The sequence below is a fragment of the Pseudorca crassidens genome, chromosome 5 (assembly GCF_039906515.1).
Source record: "Pseudorca crassidens isolate mPseCra1 chromosome 5, mPseCra1.hap1, whole genome shotgun sequence".
NCBI classification, from domain to species: domain Eukaryota; kingdom Metazoa; phylum Chordata; class Mammalia; order Artiodactyla; family Delphinidae; genus Pseudorca; species Pseudorca crassidens.
Window position 1 is genome coordinate 85,492,447 of NC_090300.1, and position 19,827 is coordinate 85,512,273.

A 19,827-nucleotide genomic window follows, 5' to 3' on the forward strand; every position below is an offset into this window, starting at 1 on the left:
ACCAGGAAGCTTCTCAGAGTAAATTACAACCCCATCACTGAGAATTAGCAATGGAAGTTGACAGGCTATATAAACTTGGAGATTTTGTTGGAGTGGAAAGCAGCTGCAGGGAAGGGAATAAAATGCCCGCAGGTAAAAAGCTAAGAACGGCTTCTACGCCTGTGGTTAATTCTTTTATGTTCTGTGTTCCTTTCTAACCCAAAGTAGCTTTTCAGAACCATAGTGAAGATGCAGTGTCACATCATTACTACCTATTTAAACAAACATGTCCGTATGTATGTGTGTCTTCCACTATGTCTGTATATGTGTGTGTCTTCCACTATGATATTAAAAGGATATCCTCCACACTGTTACCTAAGCTGAACTTCACAGGATGAGGGTTATGTTTGCATTCAGAAAATTCCAACAAAACACACACACACACACACACACACACACACGTCTTCAAATTCCATGTTCCTGAACTCTGACAAGGCATCAGACTGGCCCTATCCATAACTGAATTAAAGCATCTGGGAATAGGGCCTGAATATCTACTGTTTATAAAAATTCTACAGGTGACTTTACCCAGCCAATAAGAGAATCACTTTTCTATCTTGTAAACAGTGTCCCTGAACTAAAGGCAAGGGTATGGGCAGAAATAGAATGGGATACTTTCTTTACCTAGAAAAGAATATTTGTGAGAAAAAAGTCTCTAATCATATATTACAAGTTAAGAAATTTCTGATAAAAATATTTGGACAGTTGATATATAAATACATCTGTGTTCTCTGGCTCCGCACAAACAAGTCATTACTCAGTTGCTGGCTAAAGAAATGTCTGCCCTGAATCTTGCACTCTGCCAGGCTCTGGAAGGGATACAAGGTAATTGGAAGGTATGTTTATAATCAATTTGGAAATTGATACAGTACTAACATAGAAATTACATTGAATTTTTAAAACAATACAGAAACAAATAGAAAGGTAGTAGAGCTGGTACAGTATATGTTTCAGGCAAATGTCTAATTTAGGTATCAAGAAAAATTTTGAGATAACTACTAAAGAATTGTTGGAAGCCATTCTAAACGCAATGTAAGGAGACCATAGTCTGATGTAACACACTTTTTGGCTTTGCCAAACCCAAATCTAAACTGTATGGCCTTAGCAAGTCATGTGACTTCCCTCAGACTCAGTTTCCTTCCCTAATACAGGCGCTTGGACTAGATAGGTGGTCTCCACAGGGGTGGCAGAGTAGGCTGGGGAGATTGTTATCCCCAGGGGACATGTAGACTATCTGGAGATGTTTGGTTGTCACAACTTGGTGATGGGAGTGCTAACGGCATCTAGTGGGTAGAGGCCAAGGCTACTGCTAAACAATCTACAATGCACGGGAGAGTCCCACGCAACAAATCATTATATGACTCAAAATACCAACAGGACTGAAACTGAACTTAAATATTTCTCACTGCTCTTAACACTTTGTGGTTCTTAAATACTGTTTCTCAATCATTAGAAGGCACTAGAGTCACCTAGAGAAATTAGTTTAATGCAGATTACTAGACACCCCCAACATCCAAATATGTTAATTCATTAGGTCTGGTGTTGTGACTAAGTAATCTGGATTTTTTGCATGTGCACTAAGTGATTCTCTTGCACCTGAGTCCTCAGATTACATTTTGAGAAACCTTACTAAGATATATATTGACACTGAAGAAATCTAGGTTGATTCTTGAAAAATAATACTGCTAGACATTATTTATTAAGTACATCATGAATCATACAACAGCCCTTGGAGACTTATTCAAGGCCTCACAGCTTGTTAGGGGTGAGGGAGGATCTGAATCTACTTAGTTTTAGCTCCTAAGTCCTTGCTTGGGCCACTGTGCAAACTGCCTCCTGAGAGCAGTATAATCTTGGCAAGACAAACGAGCAGCACATGAAGGAAGTACAGAGACTAAAAGAAGATTGGGCGGTCTGGAAGAAAGGATCTCCACTGGTTATAGAAAAAGGGAATGCAAATTATTAAAGGTAAGATGAAAGTTTCAGAGGACCTCGCATTGGAAAATGAGAAATCTGAATTCAGTCTGGTAGACTGGTGTTTCTCAGCCCTCCCTACAAATTAGAATCACCGGGGATCTTCTAAAAACCTGCTGATGCTAGGGCCTCACTCTAGAGATACTAATCCAACTGGTCTGGGGCTGGGTCATGCATCAGTAGGTTTTAAAAGCTCCCAGGTTGTTCTTATCTGTTCCCAGAAGACCATAGAGAGCTGCTGTAACTCATAGACAGATAAGAGTCTTAAAATGTTAAAGAGGGTTTATCCTGGTGGTAATGTATAGACTAGATTAGAGCATGGAGGATGGAGGAGATGGGTCAACTGGGAGGCTATTGTAGGTACCTAGGCATGTGGAGATGAAAATAAAAACAAAGAACAACTAAAGGGATGGGTTAGAGACAGCACTGAAATCAGGAGACCTCCCTCAGCTCTGCTGACCTCGCTGTTACTGTCCTGTTGTGTGCCATGGGAAAAGTCAACTTTTCTGTCGTATTTTGGAAAGTAATGCACACAGTCCACGTTGTCTATATCATGAAATGGTGGAGCTGGGAAAAGATAGAGATATCTTTGACATGTTTGTATTGGTGAGATTGATGACCAACTAAAACTGGAGAAGGGAGGCATGAAAGATACTTCTAAAGGTATGAGCCTGTGGAATTCAGTGATCCTTCTCACAGAAAAAAAAAAAAAAAGTTGGAAACAGGGAATCATTCCTGAAGAAAAATGGCAGTAGGCAGAGATCAGGGGTTCTCAGCCGGGGGCAATTTTGCTCCCTCCCGAGCAGGCATTCAGCAATGCCTGAAGACGTTTTTGGTTTTCATTAATTGTATGTGAACGTGCTACGTCATCTAGTGAGTAGAGGCCAGGGATGCTGCTAAACGTCCTACAATGCACAGCACAGCCTCCTGCAGCAAAGTATTATCTGGTACAACATGTCAATAGTGCCAGAGCTGAGAAAACTGATATAGACCCTAAACACAGAGTTGGAAGGGGCAAAGACATCATGATTGTGTAATTCGATTCTTTAATTTCACTGATGAGTAAAATGAAGTTCAGAGATTAAATGACTCGGCTAAGGTTCCCAACAAATGGAAGCCAAATTGTCAGAACTGAAATCCAGTTCACCTGACTACCAGTCAGGGCTCGTTAATGGGGAGCCCATCTAACCCCTCACTCCATTTGGGCGTGGCCCGGAGAGTATTCAATTGGAAATGCTTTGTACCTGCCCCAGCTGGGAAGTCTGGTTTGAGGGCTAAGTAGTTTAGTGGTGAGGTCTCCATCTGGGAGTAACCAGCAGAGATGTGTTTGATTTCCGAATAAATTTAGGAAAGAAACAAGAAAATGTAACAGAAAATCTAAACAAAGAAGAGCAGAGGACCCAGGGTGCTCTTAGAGTGAAGGTCAGAAACACCAGGGGAACTGTTTTGACTCGGTGACTTTGGAATCAAGTGAAAAGGAATGGCTAACAGCGTGAAATGAGGCATGCAAGCCAGGTGGGATAAGGCTTCCAACAGCCATTAGACTTCTCAGGTGGAGGTCATGGTGACACTTGGAGGAGCATTTCCATTAGGTTGTTGGGGGAAAAGGGGAAATTTCAAAGAGACAGAGAGAAGGAGCAATTGGGTGATGAAGAAATGTGGGTTGTAAATGCCAAGCGTCTCCTCGTGAAAAAGAGATAATCCGGACCTATGGGCTAAGAAGGTCAAGTCAAGGACTCAGGAGGGCAGGAGCTTCACCTGTGATGCCAAGAGCAAAGGGGAATTGGCGGCTTTGGATGGACCTGGAGCGCACACACACAAGCCAACGCAGAGCTGCGGCGATGCCGGGATGTGCGCACTAGATGGCAGTAGCGGGGCCCTTTCGGCTCGGTTCGCGGTCCTATAAGACGCTGCTTGTTTAAGTACAGTCGCATTTAGTTGGAGCTGCAGGGGAGTGAGGGAGAGGAGGGCAGGAAAGAGGAGAGCCGGAGAGCTTGGGGGAGAAGGGGGCTCGCTGTGTTTACACTAGACACAGCTCTGAGCGTCCGTCCAGCCCCGGGCTCGCGCTCTTGCGGAGGAGAGCGAAGCCGTTCTGGGTCCGGCCGTCCTGCGGCAGGAGCCTGCTCCGTCCGGGTTGCCGGAGCCGGCAGAGCCCAGAGGGAAGCCGACGGAACGAGCGGCGCGTTTTTCTAGAGAGAGCGCGAGCGAAGAGGCAGAGCCGGAGCGCGCGGGGAAGCATCGCTTCGAGCGCGGCGGAGACATGAGGACCTACTGGCTGCACAGCGTCTGGGTGCTGGGCTTCTTCCTGTTCCTCTTCTCGCTGCAAGGTAAGTGGGGGGGAGGGGGTCCCGGGGGTCCCCGGCCCCTCGCGACCTCCTTCCCGCCACCGGGCTTGGGGGGTGGGGTCGGGGGAGTGAGGAGCGCTCGGAATCTGGACGGAACGAGGCTTATTTACAAGTGCTGCGGTGCGCTCCCTGCCCTCGCGGCTCCGCTCCAGCCTGGGTCCCGAGGCGTGCAGGACTGTGCAGACTTGCTGCATTACCCCTGTTAGTGGGGAGATTTGGAACCGGTGCGTGCGTGCGTGTGTGTGTGTGCGCGCGTGTGTGTGTGTGTGTGTGTGGGCGGGGGTGGGCGCTCGTGCGAGGGGTGGTGGCGGCGGAGCTGGGGTTGCTCCTCTGTAAACTCCAACCGCCACCGCGGTGTTCGCTGTCCCCGCGTCCCCGGTGCTGATACCACTGCATTCCTCCTCTTTCAGGAAGGAATTGGGTTTAAGTTTAGGAGGAGGCAGGGTGTGCATTTGGCACCGGGTACTTGTATCTCGGTGCAAAATAACCCCTACAGATTCGACTCCAAGGTGGGGGAGGGAAGCGGATGGAGGGCAGCAGGGGGTTGGGGAGAGAGAGAGAGAGAGAGAATGAATATGAATTCATGGGTTAATGGCTATTCTGACTCGGAATGGCCAATATGTTTCATGCTTGGAGGACTAAATAGCTAGCTAGTGCTGGCTGTTTACTTTGAAAAGGTTTTTAGGTCTCCGTTTTGGGAGGTTGTGCGATGAATTCACGTAGGTTAAAAATGAAAACACATACACAGTGCGCATTTCACTTACAAGCTGGCATACCATGTTGAACGTACCTACAGTACACGAAGTATTTCTAACATAAGAACATACTATTATCTTTTAATTCACCTGTCTCACATTATTCCCACCCATGAGAGGAGCCTTGCGCCATTAGCCATAGACAGTCTGTGCTGTATTGCTCTACCACTGACGGTTCTACTACAGCTTCATGTTTGGGGCATTCTGGAATCATTAGGACCTGCACCCGCTCGCATTTCTCATGCTACTGCACACACAAGTCCATTCCTTTACACACGCATGTGCACACACAGTCACAGTCTCATACACACACAGCCCCTCTCATGAACACGCTGACGTGAAATGACCAGACTGGCAATCCTACTCATGATTTTCTTCTGACAGCTGGTTACTAATGTTACATTTGTGGGTTTCATTTTTCATTGCTGGGGGATATTTTGTGTTGCTATAGAACGCTCTTGCCAAATGAAAAGAGAAGAGACTCCCTGGCTGTTTGCTAGTTGAAGCATTGCAAGTGAATAAATGCTATGTTGAAGTTACATTTTTGAAGTAAGCTTAGGGGAGCAGCTGGACTTCACCCGCAACACAATTACAAGTCACAGGTCCTAAAAACTTCCTCATCTTAGAACTCACTGACCCATTCCTACACCGTCTAAACTGCGAGGTCTTGTAATACACAATTCCCCTACTAAGCATGCCTGCATGAAAAATAGAATCTGAAACCAGCTTTGGCTTTTAATATTTTATTGCTTTGCGTTTTTTTTTTTCTTTTCACTCCAGAGCTCTCAGTACTTTCTCTGTGACTTCAGATACGGCTGCAATTCAGCTTTTTCATAGAGACATTAGCATCGTGACTGTACTATGCCAGCAGCAGAGGTTAATCCCTTTCCTTCCTATTCCATTTAACTCTAGGAACTTAGCTCTTCAGATAAAATGCTAAGAATGAAGTCACTAATATACGCTTCTCTTAAGTTTGAATAAAAATGTAGAATATTCATTACCCAGTCATGGGGTCACACGAGTGAAGGGCAGATCAGAGTGCTGGGCTGATGTTAGAGAGCATTTCTAAGGGATGGGGAGAGTCTAATGGAGCACCAAACCAGATAATTATACTTCAGAAGATCTTCCACTTAAAAAAAAAAAAAAAGCTCTGCAGTATTCTTTAGAAATACCAAAGTTAACTATTATGGCAACTCTTTGAAATAGAGTATCTGGTATTATTTGGACAAAGTAGATAGTTTTTTCTTCCTAGAGAATATTGTTCTTTCCAAAGAGAATTTTCAAGGATTTGCTCCATCGAGTTCAGTGAAATCATGGGAAACGGCCCCAGTTGTCTAGCTTTGGGGTCCCCTGATACTTGGCACAGACCAAGAAGTAGTAACTTTGAGCAATGGGGTAAGAGGAGAAGGCAGTATGGCCAGAGGAGGTTAGGAGACATGGGGGTCACCCGCAAACAGTTGCTACATGCTCTTTCCTTCTGCCATGATTATGCAAGTCTGGGCCTGGCTGCCTCACAACATGCTCTCCTCTCTCTTATACACACACATACATACATACATACACACACACACACACACTACTCCGTGTCAAAGTGTGTGGCCCTTTCGAATCAGCCCCGTTCCTTGACTACTTTCTCCCTTCTGCAGCACAGTTGTTTCTCATGGATATGTTCCTAGGTCCTCAGATGATGCTGTCCTTGGTAGTCATTTTTAATTAGATTCCATTTGTTCAAAAATGTTTAATGCGAGTATTTGGGGCCGTGTAGATGGATACTGTTTAAATAAATTGGTTTGGCCTTGGGAGACAGAGGTGGTGCAAAGTCATTACTTGGCGGCCATAGGCAAGCCAGACATACATTGGTGTGTTCTCAGTAACAATTACATTCTGTTTCTAGGTGATGATGTAAGGATCATTAACATTATTTTGAAACAGATGATACAAGATATGTTAGTTAAGGTATATTTACATGTGATAAGGACCTATGATTTTTCTTGGGCTTTTTTTCCAAATATTCTAGAGTACTTTTCTAGAGTTGATTATTTTCATCCATGCCATATCTTTGTGATAATGAAGAAATGGTGAAAAGATTACATAATTAGTGTCCCAACTGGGTTTTATCCTTGATATACTGATAAATGTATTTTATGTAATAACAACTCTGTTGTTAAAGGTATACGGTTCTCAGAAGAAAGTTTCTAGTTCATAATTTCACTGTTATCATGTTTATTTTTTTATCATGTTTATTTATAACCCTGAACAAGCATAGAGAAAATAATCCAGTTGGAATTGTTTAAAGGGAAGCAAGAAACATACACAACAACAGAAACGCCTCAGAACTCTCCGCTTTGAGCTGGGGTAGTCTAAGGCCCTTGTTTCACTGAATCACGTCTGGCTGGGTCGCCTTGTCATCTGGCATCTCTCCTTCCGTTCTCATGCTCCAGAACCAGAGAGCAGCCGCTGCTTTCCACTGAGGTTGGCTCTGTTCTCTCCCTTTGGCATCTGGGCTGGCAGTAGCTCTGTGCCCTTTGGAGACTGCAGAAGAGGTGAACTCCACATGGCCCACCCCGCCCGCATTTCTGGCTCATCTGGGCCTGAAGGTCGCCTTGGCTTCTGCCTGCAGCCAGATCTGGGCTGCTCAGTGGCCAGGAGATGAGAAGAGCGTAGTTACACTGCATCAGAGCAGCATGGCCAGCCCTTGAGGGGAGCCCTGTAGCAGCTGCTCAGTGAGGACCTGTGTGTTCTATCCCGTTGTTAGGAGGCTCCCTTTAGAGGACATCTTTGAAGAGCCTAAGCTGCTCACAGGGACACGTTCCACCCCCTTCCGCACAAGCAGTTCAATGCAAATGTGTTGGTGAAACCCCTCCAGTGGCGTTTGACAGCTCAGTCTGACAAGGACTAAAACTAAGACCCTTCAAGAAATAACTTTTTTCTGAGTCCGTGTTACAGGTTCTTTTAATATTAGGTGGTAGCAAGTAACTACAAAGTGAAAATGTAAAGTTTCTGATTTTACCCAGGTAACCTAAGAAGAGTTTAGGCATCCTCCATAAGTCCTGATTTTCTGCAAAGTGGGAACGTTGCCGTTGTCTTCATCACCGCCGCCATGGTTGTTGTCTTCAGTGCGCGTGCACTGCAGCGAGGCCCCTTTGTTGGAGATTCGGGAGAAACAGTTCCTTTTTTCTAAGGCACTTGCATTCTAAGGAAATATCGGACATCACTTATTTAAAAACAGTACTAACATGAACATTCTGAGGAGCCTATCCTTTCCCCTTTGTTGAGTGTTGTCTTCTCTCTGGATTTCATAGGTGGCTGAACAGACCTTGTCATAAGCTTTCAGTTTGTATTGTGATGCAACACCCCCCCTCCCCAACCCCGCAAGGACCCTGTCGAATTACCATGATGACCAATGAAAATGTATATCATCTCTCTTTGTGGGGTTCTTTAGAAGTAGCTTATTAATCTAGAGAGGCACAACACAGTCTAGAAGTAAAGCAAGTGACCAGAGGCCTTAGGGTATCTTTTCTTATTCCAGTTGTTAACTATCTACAGGCCAACCCCAGGAGACAGTAATTCATTTTCCACAATTGTGGTCAGATCCTAAAGCCAATCCTGTCTTCTAACACATAACAATATTTGTACTGTGAAGATCTTGTTTATCGTATTTTCCTACATAGGATGTTTTCTTTACTATATTCCTTTCCACCATGCCCGATAGGGTGGAATGATTTGAAATAAATAAGTAATTTTCCTTGCATGAGCCTTTCCTTCATACCATTGCCCCTCTGCCAACCAAGATTTCCTTGTGTTCTGGATCATTCTCTGCTATTGAAAAACATCAGTGCTGCCAACATAAGAAGTGCTAGCCTGGACACTAAGTAGGGAAGGTGGTCAAGTGAGAACGCTTGAGACACGCATAATAAAATATAGATACTGATTCTGAATCGATAATTTCTCGATGACATGTAGACTATAATCTCACATAAGTCTCAGTTTCCTTATTTACTGCATTGGGATAATGGTGCCTGTCTGATGTCCTTTGCATGCTTTGAAAGTTACGATGCTTCAAGCAGATGTACTGTTTGTTTCTGCCAGAGAAGATAAAGAGTTAAATTAAAAAGAATTATCTGGCTGCTCGCCACTGACTGAAAAGAATTTGCCAGTGTTCATAGCTATCTCTCTCCCAGCCTCCATCCTTTATTTCTCTGGACTTGGGTGAGAGCCATATTAAGCTCCCAGTGCTAACCTAATGCTGACGGGAGATACCAGGATTGATATGGGCTGCATAAGCTGCTTCTGCCTTCTTCTCACTTGGCTCAAAGGGCTTAAGCCAAAACACAAAACAGAGCAAAGCAAAATTGGAAGGAAAACGTGTCCATTTTTAATTCCATGCTAGCCACCCTTTGTATCCCTTTTTCATAAGCCTGCAAAAGCCTCACTCAATATTTTAGCTTGCAGTACTGAGGAATCGCTGAAGGAGGGAAGAAAGGTCAGGGGATCTAGATTCCAATGAACTTTGCTACTGTGGCTGTGTAACTCTGTGTGAATCACTGTTGTTTAGCAGATGAGAGTGAGAATCTCCAAGATTAATGAATCTTGCTGAGGGTGTCAGCAGACCAGAACTCTACTGCTCAAATAACCTCCATCCCTTCTCTTCCTTTATGGCCCTTCTATCTTATTCACTATGGAGAAAGTCAGGGGATAAAGGAAGTTATGCAGGGAAATACGCTGACACTGTTGATATGTATAATTAGTATTTGTCTTCCACTGAAATATCAGTGATATTAAGGGATTCTCTCTAGGCACCATTTATAGGGCTGTTTTTATAGCCTTCAGTGCAGAATTAGGTACATTTAAACCAACGATACAATTTTGTTTTTAAATTGAAGGAATACCAAGTGTTTTATGAGGAAGCAAGAATTTATATAAATGTCTTTCAAACCCGTGCTCTCTTTTCTCTTCTTGAGAAGGCAATTGTGTACTCCCAGGGATGGGCAGGAAAGGAGGCTTACCTCCCCGCCTCCTGTTATCTCCCCTTCCTTCCAACCGGCAGCCCCAGAAGCTGTATCCTACTCCCAGGAGAGGGGATACGTGCCTCTGTCTCTTCAGGACAGAGCAGCAACATGCTGGGAGGAAACGCAGGTTCACTGTCCCTAACGAATACTCAGGGGAATTCTGGCTGGGTCAGTCTGATCCAGGCTGCCTGCGATCAGGCCTGCTTTCCACTGGGGACGCTCCGTCTGAACAGCAATGGGAAGAAACTCTGATTTCTGTCTCACGTATCGGAGATAAGACTAATCCCACTGACCCAACCCAACCCAGTGCTGGCATATCAGATGCAGGCTTGAAACTGCTCCTAGTGGCTACTATGGTTTTGTTACTGAAATTTTAATTTCCTGTCTTTCCCATTAGGCAATAATGTGGTTTGAGTTGAGGAGGAAGGAGAAGAGTGGGCATTCTGTGGGTTTAAAGTTATTTTTGTTTGTATCATGTGTGCAGCATGAGGAATGGGTAGTTATGCCAGCTAGTTGGGGTGTATACCAAGTACAGGGTAATAAGAGTGTGGCTGGATATCCAAGAAACATCTCAATTCCCCCCTCCCTCCCTTTCTTTCATAAATATTTTTTAAGCCTAAGCAAACACTCTTATAAACCTTATAGCAGAGGAGATAGGCACTTAAAAGATAACAAATTAATTACCATTGTAGTAAATAATGAAGGAGAATTTAGGGTACTATGAGGATGTATTTTAGGGAGACTTAGCTTAGCCTTGGGAGCTAGGAAGGCTTTTCTTGAGGAACTCACATGTAATTGTATTTGAATGATGAGTAGGAGTTAGCTATGTGGAGAGAGGGCTTTCCCAGCAAAGAGGTGTATTGCCAAGGTGTGAGGTAAGAAGGAGACTAGCATTTTCCAGAAACTGAAGGAGGAGAAGGGTGCAAAGACCAAAGAGGAAAATGACAAGGTAAACCTTGATGGGTGAACTAAGCCCAAAGCTGCAGGGCCTTGAGGAGCTTTGCAAGGATGTAAGATTTAGCCTAAGGGGCAAAAATGAAGGAAGGTATTGAAGGGTTTTAATGAAGGAAAGTGCCACATAGGTGTGCGTTTTTGAAAGAGGACTCTGGCTGCAGTACAGGAAAAGGAGAAGAGTGATGGGGAGAAGCCACCTCAGAGGCTTTTATTAGATAAGAACAGAGATCTTGGTAGTTTGGGCTAAGGTTGTGGCATTGGAGAGAGAGTTAATGCATTGATGAGAGATTCAGGGGCAGAATCCTTAGGGCTTGGTTGCGTGAGGTTCTCTGGCACACAAGTGTGTAAACAACCGTTGCAGTTTAGGACGAGAATACATAAGCATGTGGCCATGCTTATATATAACTTCTCATCTGTTCCTACCTACTACTAGCAACGTTGTGAGGTCGTATGCTATTATTTCCACCCTACAACTTAGTAAAACTGGGCTTGTGTTAGAAGCCTGGGCTTCTGTCTCCAAGTCCAGGTCCTTTTCCTTACACTGCATTACCCTAAATAGTGGTATAAATGGGAATGACTTATAGAATAAAAAAAAATCGTTTTTGACTCACCATCTCTGTAGCCTTGGGCATGTTACTGATTCTGGAGATAATCTCTAAGTTCTCTTTGAGCTCCAAAAATTAGATGACTCTATGATTTTATTTTGATTGGGGAGAAGTCTAGTCTTAATTAGCAAAACGGCTGAATTAAATACCATTTTAAAAGAATTCAGTTTTATTACATTCAGAAAAAAAAAAAAAACTAATTCCCAGCAAAGTTTTTTCAAGGAGAGGGTCTTGCTGACCTAGCTTTAAGGCCAGATTAAAAAAGAACCGAATCCTTTTGTAATTGGCAGTAGCATCATTTATTTCCAATTAAGTCACTAAAATCATAACACTAGCTCTTTTTTGTTACATTTTCTACCTCACCTCTATAAAACTTTATACCACTGGATGTTTGAGCTTAATTCAATATGTATTTATTGGGAGTCTAGTATTCTTAAGAAATAATTTCCTGAAGAGTAATAGAAAAATATGATAAACTGTAAAACAGATTGGTTCAGAAAATAAGTTAGAGAAACCAGAGGATGGGGATGTATCATGGAAATGGTCTTAAGTCTGACATTGGAAGGCTAGAAGGATTTATAGGAGGAAGGAAGAAGAGGAAGGATACTTCCATTGGGGAAAATAACACAAACAAAGGAACAGAAAAAGGATATGCTGTGTTTGGGATGTAGTATGGACTGTAGCCCGAGTAGAGTTAAGGGTTGTTGTTGGAAAATATTGACAAAGAAGCCTGGAGACTCGGTGTGAAGCTGGGATGCCAGGCTGAGCCATTTGTACTTGATCCTGAAAGAAATAAAGGGCCATTGATTGGTTCAGGAAGGAAGTGACATAAAGGAAATCTTGCTTCTGGAAGACTAATTTGATGCCAAGATGCCATTTGCATACATAATACTGAGTCAAATGCAAGCCTTGCCTTTGTTTACTGCAAATTCCAAGCTACTTAGTTTTTCTGTATAAAATCTACAAATATGTGAGGCAAGAAGGTAATTTTTAAAGTAAGTCGGCTCATATCTTGAGTGTGGATATCTCTATCACATCATCTTCTGAAGACACACACATACACACAGATGTGTGTGTGTCCTGTGGGCTGACTTTGACATAGGGATCTATGTAAGACTGAGGCACGTATGTTATTAATAAGGCAATAAGGAGTTGTGTGTGTAATGTATAGTGTGGAATATATGATGAGTAGGTAGTGAGGGTAACTTTTCCTAGATTGCTGGGTTTCCGATGTAGACCATCTGTTTAGTTCTGTTCTTGTATAATATATGGTGAGAAAATATTGTTAAATAAACCTTGGCAACACTGAAGGAACTTTGAAGTGCTTCCCACTGCATTCCAAAGCAAAGCTTGCTTTTTTTAAAACATTCTTAGAATGAGTGAAGCTACAGTTTTCCCTGATAGGGTTTAAAGAATCATTTGTGTTTTAAAAGTTTCTCATTATAAATTAATGTGTTCATTGTAGAAAAATGAGAAAACACAGAAAAGCACTGGAAAAAATGAAAAAGCGAATTATATGTTCAGTACTAGAGAAATCTATATTAACATTTTTTGGTTGTATACCATTCCAGACTCCCTCCCATCCTCAGGCGTTAGTTATAAAATTAGGATCATGATATACATATACTTTGTGATTTATTCTTCTCTTTTAATAGCATGTCGTGAAATGTTTTTCTCTATTATCAAATATTCACCTACAACATCTTTATTAACAATTTCATAGTGTCCCATACCATAATTTTTTCATCAGTGCCCTACTGAATACAATTTTTGGTGAGTGCTTTGGTTTTTAAACTAGGGAGATATTACATGATGCCATCCATAATTAATTTGTTCTTGCTTCATGACCTTAGTGGTTTTTAGCAAACTTAGGAAACTGACTAGCATATTAATCCAGTGTTATTTCATCTTTCAGAAACCATGCTGGTTTTCCTCCAGTAGCTTGTTTAGTTGCTTGTTCATTGATACATCCTTGTTAATAGATCCCATGATCTCTTCATAAGTACCCATGTGCTCACAACAATTTACACTTTATGAAGTGCTTTCACATAAATTAACTTCTCTGGGCCCCAAGAATACTCTCTGGGGAAGAAAGAAAGGTAAGATTATTGAGCACCTGCCATGTGAGGATTGCATGCAAGATACCTAGTTCAGTGCCTGGCAACATAATGAAAACTTTCAAGATAACAGTTTCAGCTGTGATTTGATACTTACAGTCATGTTATCTCCTTGAATCGTTACTTTTTATTTTATTTTACTTTATTTGGTTAGAGATTCTTACACCCCTTTTGAGGACAAGGAAACTGAGACCTTAGGAGGCTCAGTAACTTAAGTGAGATAAAATGCTAGTCAGTAGTATAGCAGTCTCCCACCTGGCCCGGTGCTCTTTCGTCTCCACTCTCCCTTCTCCGCTGGTGGGGACAGAGCATCAATTGTTTGACGCTTTTCACTGGGATTTGACTTCATTATGAAAGGGAGTTTCACCTGGCTCTTCTTTAATGACTGCTTGTGGGGAGATCTCTCTGGCAAATCTCCAATGGCCTAGAATGTGACAGTTTAAAAGCACATCTACATTGATCTACCATCTCAAGGTCCCACCTTTAAGTTACTTTTAGAATTTGTAGATGGATGCCATCCAACAAGGATGACTCATCTACATTTGGTGTGTGAATTTGTTTTCAAAGATCCCACACAGATCTAGCATCCTTTGATCTCATTGCCCCTTTAAAATAAGAAACAGGTAACGACCTTGAGATAGACTGAGGCAAAACTCAATCCCACATCCTAGTGGTTGAGGGAAATCCGAAGAAATCAATCACACTGTTATTTTAGAAAAGGAAACGGACAAAAATGACATCCTTAGAAAAAAGATGTCATCTTAGAAACATCTAGTTTCCTGGCTTTTACCTTTTTACCCTGGGTATGCTTTCTCATTCCTGTGGCCGGGTGGTTTGTGTAATTCTCCTACTGATCCCCTCTCTTTGCTACACTTAAAGAACTTCTCTTAGGCTCTCTAAACTTTTGCATGCTTTTCCTTAGTTTCTTTTTTTGGACTCCTATAATTCCTAAGTTGCACTTGAAGTACCACCTTTTGTGGCCTTCCTTGTTTTTTAAAATCTGTTTATATTTTGTACATATTTATGTTTTTCCTCTGCCTTTTAATATATGTTACATTGTACTTTATTAGTTGGTAACAACTTTTTTTTTTTTTTTGCGGTACGCGGGCCTCTCACTGTTGTGGCCTCTCCCGTTGCGGAGCACAGGCTCCGGACGCGCAGGCCCAGCGGCCATGGCTCACGGGCCCAGTTGCTCCGCGGCATGTGGGATCTTCCCGGACCGGGACACGAACCCGTGTCCCCTGCATCGGCAGGCGGACTCTCAACCACTGTGCCACCAGGGAAGCCCAACAGAACTTTTTAAAGCTTTTTTTTCTATCTCCCCTTCCCTCCCCCTCTCTCTATTCTTCCTTCCCCCTCCTTCCCCCCTCCCTCTCTCTCCCTCCCTCCCTTTCTTTCTTTCTGGACTTACATTTAATCCAGGCTTTCAAATGTTTCTAAAGAGCTTTAAGAGATCTTGTGGGTTATTTTTATCTGTAGGTTTGTTTTTGTTTTTTTTTTTTAAGGATGTCATTTTTGTCCCTGTTTCCTTTTCTAAAATAACAGTGATTGATTTCTTCGGATTTCCCTCAACCACTAGGATGTGGGATTGAGTTTTGCTGCACTTGGCTTAGCCTCAGCTGCAGCTGCAGCTGCAGCTGCAGCTACTTTGTGTAATGAGTCCTGCTCCCCCACCCAGCCATCCTCCTTCCTATTCATTCTAGAACTACCTGTCCCAGGGAGCAGCTGTATGGACTATCAAACACACACTCACACACAGGTTTTTTAAATTCTGTTTTTCCCTCCTAGTGTGCATTAAATAATCAAAATGCCTCATTGTTAACATGTGCTTTAGGTTTTATTTTTCCGAATTAGTTTCATTGTCATAATAAAGTACAGTATTGTATCTCCCAGATGCAACATTTAAATTATTTAAGTAAGTGTAGAATTCCCAGCTACAAACATTCAATAACATTAATATGTTTACGTTTTAACACTAGTATACGTTCTCTTGTTTCTTATTTCAAATGCTGTATGCATTAGTTCTTCCTCTCAAGCACTCTCAACAATTTCAGACTGTCTAATTGCCTACATTCCCGTTGTCACTCCTGCTGTAGCTACTATTATCTCCTGCTCTAAGTGATTGCCACACATCCCTGCCTTTGGGTAGAGAGATCTTTATGGTTCTTTCACTAACCCATAGGTCAGTATGGTGTCAGGGAGAAAATGAATACAAAGGTTCCAGCTTTGGCTCTACCACAGGTGTTTTTATTTTTCTTTCTTTCATTTTATTTTTTTAAAAACATCTTTATTGGAGTATAATTGCTTTACAATGTTGTGTTAGTTTCTGCTGTAAAACAAAGTGAATCAGCTATACGTATACATATATCCCCAAATACCCTCCCTCTTACATCTCCCTCCCACCCTTCCTATCCCACCCCTCTAGGTGGTCACAAAGCACCGAGCTGATCTCCCTGTGCTATGCAGCTGCTTCCCACTAGTGGTTTTACATTTGGTAGTGTATATATGTCAATGCCACTCTCTCACTTCGTCCCAGCTTACCCTTCCCCCTCCCTGTGTCCTCAAGTCCATTCTCTGCATCTGTGTCTTTATTCCTTTATTCCTGTCCTGCCCCTAGGTTCTTCAGAAACTTTTTGCTTTTTTTTCTTTTTTAAGATTCCATATATGTGTGTTAGCATTCGGTATTTGTTTTTCTCTTTCTGACTTACTTCACTCTGTATGACAGACTCTAGGTCCATCCACCTCACTACAAACAACTCAATTTCGTTTCTTTTTATGGCTGAGTAATATTCCATTGTATATATGTGCCACATCTTCTTTATCCATTCATCTGACGATGGACACTTAGGTTGCCTCCATGTCCTGGCTGTTGTAAATAGTGCTGCAATGAATATTGTGGTACATGACACTTTCTGATTTATGGTTTTCTCAAGGTATATGCCCCATAGTGGGATTGCTGGATCATATGGTAGTTCTATCTTTAGTTTCTTAAGGAAGGTCCATACTGTTCTCCAAAGTGGCTATATCACTTTATATTCCCACCGACAGTGCAAGAGAATTCCCTTTTCTCCACACCCTCTCCAGCATTTATTGTGGATTTTTTGATGATGGCCATTCTGACTGGTGTGAGGTGATACCTCATTGTAGTTTTGATTTGCATTTCTCCAATGATTAGTGATGTTGAGCATCCTTTGATGTGTTTGTTGGCAATCTGTATATCTTCTTTGGAGAAATGTCTGTTTAGGTCTTCTGCCTATTTTTGGATTGGGTTTTTTCTTGATATTGAGCTGCATGAGCTGCTTGTATATTTTGGAGATTAATCCTTTGTCAGTTGCTCCATCTGCAAACACCTTCTTCCATTCTGAGGGTTGTCCCCTGGTCTTGCTTATGGTTTCCTCCGCTGTGCAAAAGCCCCGAAGTTTCACTAGGTCTCACCTGTTCACCCTTGTTTCTATTTCCATTTCTCTAGGAGGTGGGTCATAAAGGACCTTGCTGCGATTTATGTCAACGAGTGTTCTGCCTATGTTTTCCTCTAAGAGTTTTAGTGTCTAGCCTTACATTTAGGTCTTTAATCCATTTTGAATTTATTTTTTCTGTATGGCCTTAGGAAGTGTTCCAGTTTCATTCTTTTACATGTAGCTGTCCAGTTTTACTAGCACCACTTATTGAAGAGGCTGTTTTTTCTCCATTATATATTCTTGCTTCATTTATCAAAGATAAGGTGACCATATGTGTATGGGTTTATCTTTGGGCTTTCTATCCTGTTCCATTGATCTATATTTCTGTTTTTGTGGCAGTACCATACTGTCTTGAGTACCGTAGCTTTGTAGTACAGTCTGAAGTCAGGGAGCCTGATTCCTACAGCTCTGGTTTTCTTTCTCAAGGCTGCTTTGGCTATTCGGGGTCTTCTGTGTTTCCATACAAATTGTGAAATTTTTTGTTCCAGTTCTGTGAAAAATGCTCTTGTCGTTTGATACTGATTGCATTGACTCTGTAGATTACTTTGGGTCATATAGTCATTTTCACAATGTTGATTCTTCCAATCCAAGAACATGGTTTATCTCTCTATCTGTATGTATCATGTTTAATTTCTTTCATCAGTGTCTTACAGTTTTCTGCATACAGGTCTTTTGTCTCCTTAGGTAAGTTTATTCCTAGGTATTTTATTCTTTTTTTGCAATGATAAATGGGAGTGTCTCCTTAATTTCTTTTTCAGATTTCTCATCATTCGTGTATAGTAATGCAAGAGATTTCTGTGCATTAATTTTGTATTCTGCTATTTTACTAAATTCTTTGATCAGCTATAGTAGTTTCCTGGTAGCATCTTTAGGTTTCTCTATGTATAGTATCATGTCATCTGCAAATGGTGACAGTTTTACTTCTTTTCTGATTTGGCTTCCTTTTATTTATTTTTCATCTCTGATTGCTATGGCTAAAACTTCCAAAACCGTGTTGAACAATAGTGGAGAGGGTGGGCACCCTTGTCTTATTCCTGATCTTAGTGGAAGTGGTTTCACCATTGAGAACAATGTTGGCTGTGGCTTTGTCATATATGGCCCTTATTATGTTGAGGTAAGTTCCCTCTATGCCTACTTTCTGGAGGGTTTTTCTCATAAATGGGTGTTGAATTTTGTCAAAATCTTTTTCTGCATCTATTGAGATGATCATATGGTTTTTATCCCTCAGTTTGTTAATGTGGTGTATCACAATGATTGATTTGCATATATTGAAGAATCCTTGCATTCCTGGGATAAACCCCACTTGACCATGGGGTATGATGCTTTTAATGTGCTGTTAGATTCTGTTTGCTAGTATTTTGTTGACGATATTTGTATCTATTTTCATTAGTAGTATTTGCCTGCAGTTTTCTTTTTTTGTAACATCTTTGTCTGGTTTTGGTAGCAGGGTGATGGTGGCCTCATAGAATGAGTTTGGGAGTGTTCCTCCCTCTGCTATATTTTGGAAGAGTTTGAGAAGGATAGGTGTTAGCTCTTCTCCAAATGTTTGATAGAATTTGCCTGTGAAGCTCTCTGGTCCTGGGCTTTTGTTTGTTGTAAGATTTTTAATCACAGTTTCAATTTCAGTCCTTGTGATTGGTCTGTTTATATTTTCTATTTCTTCCTGGTTCAGTCTCAGAAGTTGTGCTTTTCTAAGAATTTGTCCATTTATTCCAGGTTGTCTATTTTATTGGCGTATAGTTGCTTATAGTAATCTCTCGTGATCCTTTGTATTTCTGCAGTGTCAGTTGTTACTTCTCCTTTTTCATTTCTAATTCTATTGATTTGAGTCTTTTCCTTTTTTTTTCTTAATGAGTCTGGCTAACGGTTTATCAGTTTTGTTTATCTTCTCAAAGAACCAGCTTTTAATTTTATTGATGTTTGCTATTTTTTCCTTCATTTCTTTTTCATTTATTTCTGATCTGATTTTTATGATTTGTTTCCTTCTGCTAACTTTGGGTGTTTTTTTGTTCTTTCTCTAATTGCTTTAGGTGTAAGGTTAGGATGTTTGAGATGTATCTTGTTTCTTGAGATAGGACTGTATTTGTATAAACTTCCCTCTTAGAACTGCTTTTGCTGCAATCCGTAGGTTGTGGGCCATCGTGTTTTCATTGTCATTTGTTTCTCGGTATTTTTTGATTTCGTCTTTGATTTCTTCAGTGATCTTTTGGTTATTCTGTATTGTTTTATTTAGCCTCCATGTGTTTGTATTTTTTACAGTTTTTTTTCCTGTAATTGATATCTAGACTCATAGCATTGTGGTCAGAAAAGATATTTGATATGATTTCAGTTTTCTTAAATTTACCAAGGCTTGATTTGTGACCCAAGATATGATTTATCCTGGAGAATGTTACTTGAGCAATTGAGAAGAAGGTGTATTCTGTTGTTTTTGGATGTAATGTCCTATAAATATCAATTAAGTCCATCTTGTTTAATGTATCATTTAAAGCTTGTGTTTCCTCATTTATTTTCATTTTGGATGATCTTCCCATTGGTGAAAGTGGGATGTTAAAGTCCCCTACTATGATTGTG